This window comes from Fukomys damarensis, unplaced genomic scaffold (assembly GCF_012274545.1).
Source record: "Fukomys damarensis isolate Sample0158 unplaced genomic scaffold, DMR_v1.0_HiC HiC_scaffold_16, whole genome shotgun sequence".
Classification (NCBI taxonomy): domain Eukaryota; kingdom Metazoa; phylum Chordata; class Mammalia; order Rodentia; family Bathyergidae; genus Fukomys; species Fukomys damarensis.
Window position 1 is genome coordinate 128,890,133 of NW_022900928.1, and position 13,549 is coordinate 128,903,681.

Genomic DNA, 13,549 nt, shown 5'->3' on the forward strand with positions numbered 1-13,549 from the left:
CTTTTTTTTTTTTTTTTTTTTTTTTTTTTTTTTTGTGGCACCGGGGATCGAACTCAGGACCTTGCACTTGCAAGGCAGGAGGAACCACTGAGCTAAATCCCCAGCCTCACTTCTTTGTCATTTTACACAGATATTGGGTCAATATCAAGGGTCCAGGATTTAGCTCAGTGGTTCCACTGCCTTCCTTGCAAGCACAAGGTCCCAAGTTCAATCCCTGCCCCCCCAAATCAGATCAAAGCCCAAACTTTTAGTGCATAAACTGGTTTCTTTTAAGATTTAGCATTTTATTTTAGTCTTTTATCTCACTTTGGACCACTAGTACCCAGTACTAGTACTCTGCTTTGTGTAGACTACTTAACTTACCCAAGAAAACCTAAAGTGATTTCTAACCAGATTTACACAGGGTATAAATGTTTGTATTATCAAAGTGTAAACTGTCTTCTAATTTTGTTAGTTGTGATAGTGGAGTGGTAGTGGCATTTTTTAAGTGGTTTGTTTTGGGGGTGTTTTTTAGACAGGTCTCACTATGTAGTTTAGGCTGCCCTTGAACTCACTATGTAGCCCAGGCTGTCCTCAAACTCTTGGCCATCTTCCTGCCTAAGCCTCCCAATAAAGTGTCTTTTTTGAGCTGTGTGTAGTGGGGTAAATCCCAGCACTCTAGCAGGCTGAGGCAGGAGGAGTGCAAGTTTGAGCCCACTCTAGGAAAGTTGGAGAGACTTTCTCAAATAAAAATTAAAAATTAAAAAATGCAGGGGGTGTAGTTCAGCGTGAAAGCCTTGGGTATAATCTTCAGCACCGCAACCAAAAAAAGAAAAAAATGTCCTTTTTACTCATAGCCACAACCTGGAGTCACCTAAGTGTCCACTGACAGTTGAATGGATAGAGAAAATAAATCTTTCTCCCTCATAAAAGGAAATCTTGAGACAACACTGTGAACCCGGAAGACATGTGCTCAGTGAGGAAAGTCAGGCACAGAAAGGCAAATCCTGCATGACCTCACTTACATGTGGACTCTAAAGAAATCAAATTTCCTGAGCCAGAGAAAAGAGTGCTCTTTGCCAGGGTTTGGGGCTGGAGGGCTGGGGATTCATTCAAATGATAGAAAGTGTGAGTTCTGGAGCTCTGTTGTACAACCTGGTGACCACTGTTAATAATGTTTTGGAGCCGGGCGTGGTGGCGCACACCTGTAATCCCAGCACTCGGGAGGCTGAGGCAGAATTCAGAGTCCAAGGACAGCCTGGTCTACATAGTGAGTTTAAGGCCAGCCTAAACTACCTTACAAGATCCTATCTCAAAAAAGCAAAACAAAATAGTAGTGGTGGTAGTAGTAGTAGTAGTAGTAGTAATGTAGAGGAGACTCAAAAATTGCTAAGGAAAGCAAATCTTAAATTCTTGCCCCACCGAAAAGAAAAAGTGTGTGGGCTGGGATTTAGCTCAGTGGTTCTGCCACCACAAGCACAAGGACCCGAGTTCAATCCCCGTACTGAAAAAAGAAAAAGTGTGTGAGGTGATAGTTGATATGTTGATTACCTTGATTTGGCCATTTTACAGCGGGTGCATATATCAAAACATGACACTGGACACCATAAAACAAATCCACTTTTGGTCAGTTCATGCCCCAGCTTTGTTGGCTGGGGGGGGAGGTGAAGGAGAAGACGAAGAAGAAGACAGAGAAGGCAAAGAAGAGTCCTCCCGGGAAGAGACTCAATGCGAGTGGGGCGGACCGAGCCTGGCCAGGAGAAGGTGGGGCTGAGCAGGGCGCCCCGTGCCCCGTGCGTGCGGAGGGCTGGGTTCCTGCTGTGACGCCCACCTGATGGGGCAGAGATGGAAGTGGGAGGGACCTCCGGGCAGGTGGAGGTGGCCAGTTCACGTGGCCCTTTAGGACTCTACTGTGGCTCCTTGGGGCGCTCCCACAAAGTGGAAGGCAGAACATCGTAGTCACATTCTATTCCAGGGTGTAAACAGGAATATTGATAGGTACACGCTGAACCTGGTTCAACTCAAACGTACCGTCAATTTTACATTTGACTTCAGGGTGCTCAATTTACTGGGGATTAAACCCAGCCAGGGCCTTTGCACTGAGAAATAGCCCCAACCCAAATTTTTTCTTTTTCTAAATTTCAAAACAAGATCTCACTAAATTGCCCAAGCTGGGCTAGAATTTGGCAACCCTCCTGCCTCAACCTCCCAGAATGCTAGGATGAAGGCGTTTGCCACCACAGCCACTCCCAGCAGTCCTTGCTCTTTATGATCATGACTAGAAGTTGGGGGAGGGTGAAAGTGTTGCCACCAAGGACACCAAATGACCTTAACAGAGGTGAGTCAGAGATGAAGTCAACAGGTGTGCGGACACAGCAACACCTGGGCCTCAGCCAGCTCCACACTCCCAAGTGAAGGGCAAGAGTGCAATTAAAGAGCACGCTGGAAATCTGGAAGATTACATCTAAATTGCAAATGTAATGAGGGATTTTAGCTCCAGGGGAATAACTCCCGTTCCATACTCCTTGCCCCTCTCCCTGTAAAACTGACTTTGCTGCTCGACTTCATAACTGTTTAGTGCTGCTCTGAAAGTACTGTGGTTTTCAAGTTTAATGAATCCTCCTTCACTCCAAACACAGCCGCCCCAGCTCGGGACCCGGGCAGCCCAGGGCTCTGGAGCCGGCTTCCACCCCAGCTCTGCGGACTCCCCCAGCCTCGGCTGACAACTGCTTCACAAAGGATCCTGGGAGCTGAGGTCCGTGCCCCCCGCTGCGCTATTCACCCCACCCCACACTGCTGGGGGACAGTGGGGAACCCTTCTTTTTGTTCTCAATGATTACAGACCAAAAAAATAGGCCAGAAAGAAAAGAAAAAAAAACTTCTCCCGCATCAGATCGCATGTATGAGATAACGCAAGTCCAGAGTCTTCATGATCCCCTCTTCAACCGGGTACTACTCCACGAAGTAGATATACCAACATTTATCTAGTCATTCCCCAACTGTAGGTCAGTTAGGCAAGTTATTAACCATATTCCCCAAAGGAAAATCACGTCGATGTCAACGGGCACTAACGTTTTCATAGACCTTGTTGCATTTAGATTAAGAATTCCTTCTTGGGGGAAACAGGAATTTTTTTTTTTCAATTTTCTTTGCCTCTATTACTGGTTCCTAAAGTATGGCCCAGGTGCCCCTGAGGGGTTCCTGCGACACTTTTAGGATATCCAAAGGTCCAAACTATCTTCCTCTTGTTTTTGTTCTATTTTGTTTTCAGACAAGTTCTCACTATGTAGTTCAGGCTGGCCTCAAACTAACTAGGTAGCCCAGGCTGGCCTTGAACTCTCCAGTGATCCTCCTGCCTCAGCCTCCCAAGTGCCAAGATTATAGGTATGTGCCACCACGCCCAGTTCAACTCTGTTCTTATGAATGATGTTTTCCAGAGTCTACATGACCACGACATCACAGCAGATTACATGCAAACAGAAAAGGTCACAAGACGGGCACCAAAAAAAATTGCAAAAATGAAAAATAATGCCTCTCTTTTCATTCTTTTGATTTTTGAAAACTGTAACTATTTTTCATAAAATGTGTTATTTATGTAGATATGCTGTTTTTTCAGTTTCTAACATAGCAATATTGATATAATCTGCATGAGGAGGTCCTTAACCATTTTTAATAGTGCAAGGGGGTCCCGAGGTCACACAGTTTGAGAACCACTGGCCTGGCCATGTGGAGTGGGACACAGGGCCAGCAGAGCACAGCTCCCTGGACCTCACCTCTGGACAAGATGCAAAGCAAGGTACTTGCTTTCCTTTTTCTCTCTTGTTCCTGCTTGTGTTCTTCTCCACTTCTCTTTCCCCTCTCCCTGGATTTTCTCTCATTTTTCTTTTCTTTCCTCTCCTCAAACCTCAACTCTCAAAACAAAAGCCATACAGATAACAAAACCTTCTGCCTTTCTTCGCATGAAATGAAATTTCTTACCTCTACACAGAGGTTTCATGGCATTTGAAATGGGCTTCTCATTATTACTAATCCCATTCAAAAATAAGTAATGTGCATGTTTTTAAAACACATCTTCACACGTAATCAAAGGACTGAAAGTGAGAATGAGACCGTTCTTTGTTTTAAACTGGCAGAGATTTCCTACATGGCAGCACTCAGAAGGGCAGCCGTCCCCAGTGGTTTCTAGAAGGCAGCTTGGTGACGTCAACTGAGTGCCTTGAACAGAGCTGAGCCTCTGGCCCAGAGAAGTGAGAGAGGCTGACAGTTTCTCTCGGTACCCCGGGAATTGAGAGCCAGAAGACACACTGCTCCCCCGCACTGAGCCCAGGCGTTGCATCTGAGGATGGAGGGATGGAGAGGGATGGACACAGCCTGGTCACATGAAGCTCGCCAGACCTGGCAAGCCCTGCGGCAGGCAGCGGCCGGGCCAAGGGGACAAGAGGGCTGTGGGTGGCACGGCTTGGTGCCAGGGGCTGGTGGGCATTCTGGAGCGTTCCTCTCTGCCTGGACAGGCACTCGTCCCCTCCAGGTCTTCCACAATGCCTGCCTTAGACGTGCACGCCAGCCTTAGTGGCGCAGTCTGGAAGGCAGCTGCGGCCTGGCCCCGCCTCAGATGCTGAAGAGGCTCATCCGAGCCAGGGCCCTGGGACGCACAGCCCTCCCAGCGCTGTCCTGTTCCACCATGGGGTCTCTGAGCCTCCCCAGGGCTCAGCCACCTGCCCCTCTCCCTGCCCACCACCCTCTGCTTCCCCTCTGTCCACTCTGCTCTCTCAGTGCCACCAAGGCCCCTGGCCCACCATGCTGCAGGCATTTCTAAAGTCTGGGGTCCACAGAGAGACAGGGACACACAGGGGACTGTCAGTCAGGCTTCTCCACTGCCACAGGGGCTTCACTGCCAAGGATGTTCCCTGGGGCTGCCGCACATGGGCCAACTGCTGGCACCTCTGCTGTCTCGTACCCTCTGTCACTGCCGTAGTGACAAGGGAGCCCTGAACTGTGACCCACTCTCTTCGAGCCCTGCCAGGTGCCCCACAGAGGCCCGAGACATTCCTGGTGTCCACTGGACAATGGTGACGCTCAACCCTGTTAGAACTCGGCCTTGGGGGACTGTTTTTTCCCCATCTGGGGTGCAGTGGAGTGTACACCCCAGAAAAGCCATCCTGAGGAGGCCAGAGGGGCAGGAGACGGTTTTCTGCAGTGACCTGCAGCAATCAAGGAGATTTTGTGTGGATCCTGGACCCTCCCTCAGGGCCTAGAGGGAGGCAAAACAGTGCTTGCTCCCCAGTATGGCCTGGCACTAATCCCCAGAATCTGTAAACAGGTCAAACAACATAGCAAACAGCAATTCTTGCTGCTGATGGGATTATACTGCTAACAACTGCTCTAACAATTAGGAGACTCTCCTGGATATGTCACGTGAGATGGAGTGTGGAGGGCCAGTGATGTGGGAGAAGTAAAAGAATTTACCAAGCTGCCTGCTGCAGTCACATTGCCTGTAGTCCCAGCACTTGGGAGGCTGAAGCAGGATGATTGCCTCAAATTCAAGGCCAGAGTGAGTTCAAGGCCATCCTGAATTACACAGACCTTGCCTCCTAAAAAACCCAAAGGGGGAAAAAAAAAGAAGAATTTACCAAAGTGAGAATAAGAGTTTATTCTTATAAGAGGTTGGAGGACTATACTGTCAAGAGGAACAGCAGGCAAGTTTCCAAGACAGCCATCACCACTGTGGTGAGAGATGGAGGGTTTTAGAAGAGTTGGAGGAAAAGGGTCCAGGCAGCAAATGGAACCATCTCAAGGATGTCTTTTTCAGGATCGGCTAGCTCCTAGCAGGTCTTCTGAGGGAACCTGCGTCACGTCTGCAGTTAGGTGTTCAAATCTGGAATTTGAATAGGCTGTTTCCTCAGACTCCCGGGCCTTTCTTAGCTTTAGCTAAGGGCATCTCTGTCTCTTAGCTCTGGGAAGAGGTGGGTCAGGGCTCCTTGAGAGTAATGAATGGGTTTTACATGCACCAGAGACCTGTGTGTATCTTGAGTGGTTTTGTTAGTGTCCCTATAACTGCTCAGAACATGCACGCAAGGCAGGATGACTTCCATGGCAGACTTTAACCAGTAAGGGTTTTAGACTTTTTGGTACCAACAGGCAATCACTACAGACTACCTGGGTGGGACCAATGCACTCACAAGAGTTCTTTTATTTTATTATTTTTGTTTCTTTGTTTTGCTCTTTGTTTCTCGAGTGAAGGTCTCACTCTGAATTCCAAGCTGGACTTGAACTCAGTATGTAGCCTAGAATGGCCTTGAACTCATAGCAATCCTCATGCCTCAGCCTCCCAAGTGCTGGTATGACAGGCGTGCACCTCAACGCCCAGCTCACAAGAGTTCTTAAAGACAAGGAGGCAGAAGACAGTGACAGCGAAAGGGTACAAAGGGCTCAAACTCTGGTACTGGAAGGAGGGGCCGCTAGCTGAAGATGGCAGGGAAGGCAGCTGGAAGAAACAGGGAACAGGGTGTCCCCTAGAGCCTTCAGAATTACTCAGTCCTGCCTGCACCCAATATAACCCAGGGAAACCCATGTTGGACTTCCAACCTGCAGGACTGTGCGAAGACAAATCTGTGTCATTCGAAGTCGCTGGAAATGAAATGTTATAGCAGCAACGGGAAACTAAGATGGCTTTTCAAGGCAAGAGGACCTGCTGGGGTCTTGCAGGAACATCCTACATTCCTGGTATGGGCCTCGGCTGGCATTAACGGCTGTAAATGGCAAGAAGGGGCAGGACCAACCCAGGAGGCTGCGGAGGCCAGAAGCCTCTGGGGTGCATATGGACCCAGCGAAAGACCATGAGGTGCGGAAGTGTGAGAGAGCACCCGACCAGGGAGAGTGGGTGGCCGCGCCCCCGGGGCTCCTGGAACCCCCTTCCCTGGGGATTCCCAAGGCAAGTCCTCAGCCGAGCTGGCTCAGCGGTCTGATGCGTGGTCCTTGGTGAGCAGGTCACGTTAGCTGAGCTCATTCTGAGAACCACAGCTTCCAAAGCTGCAGCCCGCTGCCTTCTCATCGATAAGGCTTTGCCTCACTCAAGGCAAGACACCCCAGAAGCCATGTCATAACCAGAAAGCTTCTGAGAGAGTTCTGTGACTCCGGTGTTTCAGTCTCGCCTACCCAGTCCCATCCCCAAGCCCAAACAGTGCCAACTGGCATCAGGCAGGCTGCAAGCATCCTTGGGCCTGGTCTCGCCAAACCCCAGCCCCTAGCAGGGTGTAGGTGGCACAGCCAGTTTCCACCTGTGACAGTTTCTACAATGACAACCAAGGCCCTGCGACACCGGAGTGTCTGCCATCCGAAAGGGTGTCAAAGCTCAGCATTCAGACCACAATTCTCCCCCATTTCCCTGTCACTGGCAGACACCTGCCCAGAGTTGCTGTGTGCCAACAGTACCCCTCAACTTGTCTGTTCTGAACCAAAGCAACCTGGGAGAGAAAGGCCTAGCAGTGACCAGCCTGGGTCCCAGGTGGCTCTGAGTTCCTCGTGGGAGGTTGTGGGCTTTGTTGCCATCCCAGCAGGCTGCAGTCACAGCAATGGAGGCCCCAAGAATGTTGAGATCCAACATCTCACACCCCCGCAACCACTGTGTCCATCTGGAAGCTTCTTCGGTTCCCATTTTGTTTTACTCTCAAAATCTGTAAATTTCACATTCTCCGCAGCACCTGGGTTCTTTGTGCCACATGTGGAACTTTCTCAGCGGAAACTACCAATGAGATCCCCCTCCTCTGTCACCATGAGGTAGCCATATGACTTCTGGCAATGCCCCGAGCTACTCTGAGCCTGATTCTTTCACTCTATGAGTATTTACTGAGCCACTATTATGTGCTAAACTGACTGAGGGAAGCCGCTGGAGATACAGCACACAGCAGAGCAAACAAATCCCTGCCCCAAGTGCCAGCATCCTAGTAGGGAGACGACAGACAACTGACGAATCAGTAAGAAGACAGAAGGCCAGCTGGTGACAGACGTCAAAGACAAAACTAAAGCAGAGAAAGAAGACTGAGAGCAACAGAGGCAGACTTGAAATCTGAAATGCACCAGCCAGAAAGGCCAGGCTGCAGAGGTAAGCACGTGACATGAGGTGACTGTCCATCCTTACGTATGACACGGGGGTGATGGTAACGGAACACTCACCTCACTGAGGTGTTGTGAGGATTAAATCAGTGTACGTAATAAGTATAAGCTGTTCTTATGATCGTTACTTTAATAGATGATGTTTTGAAGACTTCAGTGTTTTGTTTTTTTTTGGTACCGGGGATCATACTCGGGCTCTTGCACTTGCAAGGCAGGTGACAGAATCACTGAGTCAAATCCCCAACCCAAGACGTCAGTGTTTTTCAAGCATACGATTTGAGGTTGGGAGTTCAAAGGTGGGAAATGAAAAAACCATAACAGACATCACTAATCCAGACCTGCATCCTTTCGCCCTGAACCTGGGGGGGCCCGGAAGGAAGTCCTCCTTAACAGGATCTTACACAGTTGTGGTGAAACAGTCGGAATTGGCAGGCAAAAAGAAATGTGGCTTCTCTTGATGCAAGTGCAGTGCGGGACAGATTCCTCTTCTGAATTCCTCCCACCATTTTCATCCCTTTTACTATATGACAGTAATTTCCTCTGTTACCAAGAGCTGGCATCCTACTTCATATATCCTTGCTGTGAAATAATATCTCCATCTGTTTCAAGTGGCAACTAAAAGAATAATTCACACTGCACTACTGGAATTATGTAATAGAATTTTTTTTAAACCCTATGCTGTGAGTTTTCTAATAATGATTTTATGTGATTTCCTCAGGGATTGCACAGTAGAAAGGTTTTGACTTCCTGCTTTCCATATTTCCTTAATGTGACAGCAGGTGTCAGGCCTGGTCATGGTCAAGTGTGAGGACAGATCAGATGTTCTTAGGAAAGAAAGAGGCTTTCAAACAAGTGCCTTGCTCTTGTTCTATAAATTGTCAAATTTCCACACTCTAGACACAGGAAAGATCTTTCTCATGCACATTCTCTCCAATCTATTCAAGACAGTTCTGGTGTTTAAAATCAGTGGCACATTAGTAGTGTTGACAGCCAGGAAGCTATTAAACATTAGCTCAGCGGAATTTTTTTAGAACTGCAAAGCAAAACCAAATATAATTCAAGTGTAGAGAATAATTACACTTATTTGTGGTAGACCAGATGCCCAGATACAGAAGCCAGAAAAGACCATGCTGGCCTTGATTTTTATATTAGAAGTTTCCTAATTTTCCCAGGGGCCAGGAGGGAGTCCCAGTGGTAAGGCCAGTGAGAATTCTTGTTCTGGCATTCATCTGAAAGCAGGATTTTGCAGTGCAGGACAGATTCCTCTGTCCCAATTTATTTTTTAAATGTCAAACTTGCAGAAAAGTGTGTATGCACCTTTTCTTGATAAGCCATTTGGAGTAAGTTGCAGACAAAAGGTCACCTCATACCTAAATCATTCATCTGCATCTCTTCTTCACAGGACATTCTCTTGCCTAACCACAATGCTATCATCACAGCAAACATGTGCTGAGCTGTACCCCATTCCTCCATCCACCCCGCTTTTGTAGAAAGTAGTTCTTGCTAAGTTGCCCAAGCTGAGCTCAAATTTGCAATCCTTCTGCCTCTGCTTCCTGAACTGCTGAGATTACAATCTGCCAAGAAATCTAACAGGGACGTAATCATATCACATAATAGATGGTTCTTATTCAAATTTTCCCAATGTCTTTTATAGCCTTAAAAAAAAAACCTGTATTCAATCAAGGTTGGCATGTTATATTTGACTATTTAACAAATTTTCATTTGGTGCTGTCTTTTGGGGGGGCTGGGGATCAAACTCAGGACCTCGCGCTTGTGAGGCAGGAGGTGGAACCACTGAGCTAAATCCCCAGCGTACTCTATCTCTTTTTGTCCTTCATAATATTAGCATATTTGAAATAGTATGGACTATTTTCTAATCTCTATTTATCTAATTAGCTTCCTCTTGAAGCAATTCAGTTTAACCATTTTTGGCAAAAATAATACACATGAATGTTGTAGCCTCCCTAATAGATCAAACTAAGAGGCACGTAATGTTTCATTTGTCCCGTTATTTATAAATCTAATTCTGGTCAGTTGGATAAAGTGATGTCCAACAAGTCTCCCCCCTATAGTTAATATAAAATCTGTAATGTCTGATACTGTGCGTGTATCCTGTACCCAGCAACCTTTCACAAGACAGCATTTACATCCTGTTATTTCAGGGTCATCAAATTCATCCTTCCTTCTTATTCACCAGCTGGCATTCTTCTGTAAAGACAAGCCAAGATCTGGGTTTTAAACTGTTACTAATTACATTTAATACAGGAAAAAAGTTGCACTGGAAATACAACAGTAAGCAGGATGTATTATGTATGAAAGGGCCAGAGTTTCCAGGAAGTGGAAATTGCCACATTTGTGGTCCTCACTGCTCTTCCTCCTCCTCCTCCTCCTCCTCCTTCTTACTCTTCTTTCCCTCCAGCTGCTCCACAACATGACATCTGTTCCCAAGGATGACTTAAAGAGCTTTATGCTTGGGCTGAGGATGTAACTCAGTGGTGCCCCCACCTGCCTCACAAGCCCAAGGTCCTGAGTTCGATCACCCTTACCACCCTTACGTGAACAGTGCTTACCAAAAACAAAAAAAACCTACAAAGAGCTTTATGCTCTTCAAGATCAGTTAGTCACTCATGTGCTGGGAGCTCGGTGCCATCAGTTCCTTTTTCCAGGTGAGGAAAATGAAACCCAAAAAGGTAACTTACCCAAGGTCACACAGTGACAGACCTGGGATTTGGACCAGGACCCATTCAACTTCAAAGGCTGTGTTCTGCCCAGCCACATTCCTGAGTTATGGCGCTCCTTTACAGGCATGTACAGCAACCACAGCAATCCTTAGTGCTTATTGATTCATTAAAGAATTGAGTATTAGTAATGCATAATTAAAAGGCCAGAGAAATTGCAACAAAATGAAATATGACGTTGTGGGTCATTGTCACCTTTCTCTTTAAACTTATCTATGAGCCCACTTTGGCAGCATGTGGACTAAAATATACTTATCTGTATTTCCCAAATTTTTTACAGTGAACATATACCACAGTTGTGATAGACGTGGACAGTGCTTTTAAAAAAGGAAAAGGTCACTGAGCAAATGTCTAGATGCCAGATTTAGAAAGGCTCTTCCTGGGTCTGCCTGTCTGTTAGAGCCACCATCAGAGGGTAGACCCCTGGGCACACCCAGGCCTCACCTGCTAGCAAATGTCAACAGTAGTGTGTACGGTACATAACGCAGTCCACACCAGATCAATCGACTTCCAACTCTCCCAGGGCTGTAACCATAAGCAGGCTTTCTGCAAGACTCCAGAGAGTTATCAAGGTCACGGAAGCCTGAACCTTGGACTTCATATTGTTTACAAAGTAAGAGCAGGATAAGGAACTGCATAGGAAACAATTATGGAGAAGGATGAGGTAGGAAATTCTCTCTGACAGAGGAAGAAGAGCAACCAGAAGACTGCAAGGTCGGACATTGGAGAGGTAACTGAGGATTTAAGAAATTTCCAGAGGGAAAGTCAAAATTGCAGAGCAGGGATTTATAAGATTCTTGGCCTCTGGAGCGTTGCTATGTTTCCGTTTCCCTATAGCCTTCAGCATAAAAAAAAAATGCTTTTGAAAAGGAAAAATAGTAATTAAAGGGGAGATTAAATCCCTTACAAAACCATATATAGTTCTAAATGACAAGAAGCCATCATAAGGCAGTAGAAATCCTGTAAGCCATTATTTCCATGATCCAAACAAGAAAACAAACAACAAAAAAAAGGAACAAACTGAAAACCAATAACTTTTCTTAAATCCTCAGAATCAAGGTCATGGAGCAAACTGCCCATGACAGGAAACTGGAGACACAGGAGAAGGCAGAAAATGGTGACTTACCAGGACAGATGCCGCCTGGGACAGAAGGAGCACTCAGGGCACTCAAATGGCCCGTGAGGAATTGCTGGAGCCTGACACTGGCAGCTACGAACTCCTGGGGTCCCCACACTTTCCTGGGGTTTTCCCCAGAGCCCCACCAGGTCTCCTCTGAAGATGGGAGAAAAATCCCCAGGCTTCAGGCAAGGGAGGAGAAAAGTAACCATCTCACAATAATACTCCCAGAGAAAAGTAACCATTTTCAAAGCCCAGAATGTTCTGCTCTCCTTGACCAAGGTCTGCCACAAATACTGCTTTATCAGGGCTTTATCCTACCAGAAGGCAAGGAGACAGCTCCAGCCCCTCTTAGCCATCAGGGCAGGGGAAAATGGGATGAGAAATGTTTTTAAGGGCCACAGTCCAAGGACTTGGGCCCAGTGAGATTTATCATAAGACTATAGAACACCCCAGTATCTTATGGTATGAGCTTCCTTAGACCACCTTTACAAACACCAAAAACTGGGTGGCTTCAACAACAGAAATGTGCTCTCCCACAGTGCCAGAGGCTGGAGGTCCAACACCAAGATATTGGGGCCACAGCCTCTCTCTCCTCTTTCTCCTCTCCCCCGCCCCTCCCCTTTTGGACCCGGAAAGGATCCTCCTCAGCTCTTCCCATCCCCAGTGGTTGGCAGCAATCTGCTCATTCCTTGGCTTGCAGATGCATCGTTCCAACTTCTGCTGCCAACCTCATGTGTCCTCTCCTCTGTAAAAGGAGACAGACAAATATTTACCTCTAACCTTTTAGCTTTTTCAGCTAAGCCTAAGAATTAAACTTTCACAGGAGAAAAGCATAAAAATGTGTTTCATACAAATGTTATGGGACATGGGAGCCTTCATAAAGAAACTGTCTAGATTCATTTGGAATTGTTGTAATGGAATACCACAGACTGGCTAATTTATAAAGAACTAGAATCTGTTTCTCACAGTTCTGGGGGCCAAGAAGCCCGTGATCGAGGTGTTGACTGGTTTATTGTCAGGTAAGCATCCAGTCTCTGCTTCCAAGATGGCACCTTGAATGCCCTGTCCTCACCTGACAGAAAAGCAAAAGCGGAAGAAGCCTTTCACCGGATTCCATTTTACAAGTGCACTAATCCACTCACGAGGGTGCATCACCCCTTAGACCTCAGCTCCTCACTCTTCTGCTTTGGGGATTAAGCTTTCAACACATGAGTTCTGGGGGAAGATTTCAGACCATAGCAGAAATGACCCAAAGAAGCAGTTAGAATCAAACACGTACCCAGCTGGGCAAAGATAGTAAGATGTGAAAATGTGACTAGGCAAAGGGGCACGGGCTAAGATAGCTAATTAGATAGAAAAGTAACTGGGAAGGTAAGTTAGACAGCTTGTTTGTAAAGATTTGTTCCACTTCAATTTTTTGTCCTTGATGATAAGAATGTTACTTTCCTCCTGGAGAGAGGACACCATTAATATTGGGAAGACAGCTTTTATCTCCTGCTTTCAGGAAGAAAGAGGAAATGGCTACAGTGTTCTGCCTGCTGTTTTTGTAAGTGCACTGAACTCAAAATAATCCTGTGCCAGTGTGGCATGTTTGGGGATA

General features: G+C 46.8%; 1 protein-coding gene across 1 annotated transcript in view; it reads right to left on the bottom strand.

Moving 5' to 3' along the window:
• The window catches only part of Gpr55 (G protein-coupled receptor 55), a 45,399-nt gene extending 33,282 nt beyond the window's left edge, over positions 1-12,117 (bottom strand). The window contains exon 1 of the mRNA XM_010608099.3: positions 11,956-12,117. The gene's annotated coding sequence lies outside the window, so the exon portion shown is untranslated. The remainder of the gene's footprint in view (positions 1-11,955) is intronic.
• Positions 12,118-13,549: the final 1,432 nt, after the last annotated feature.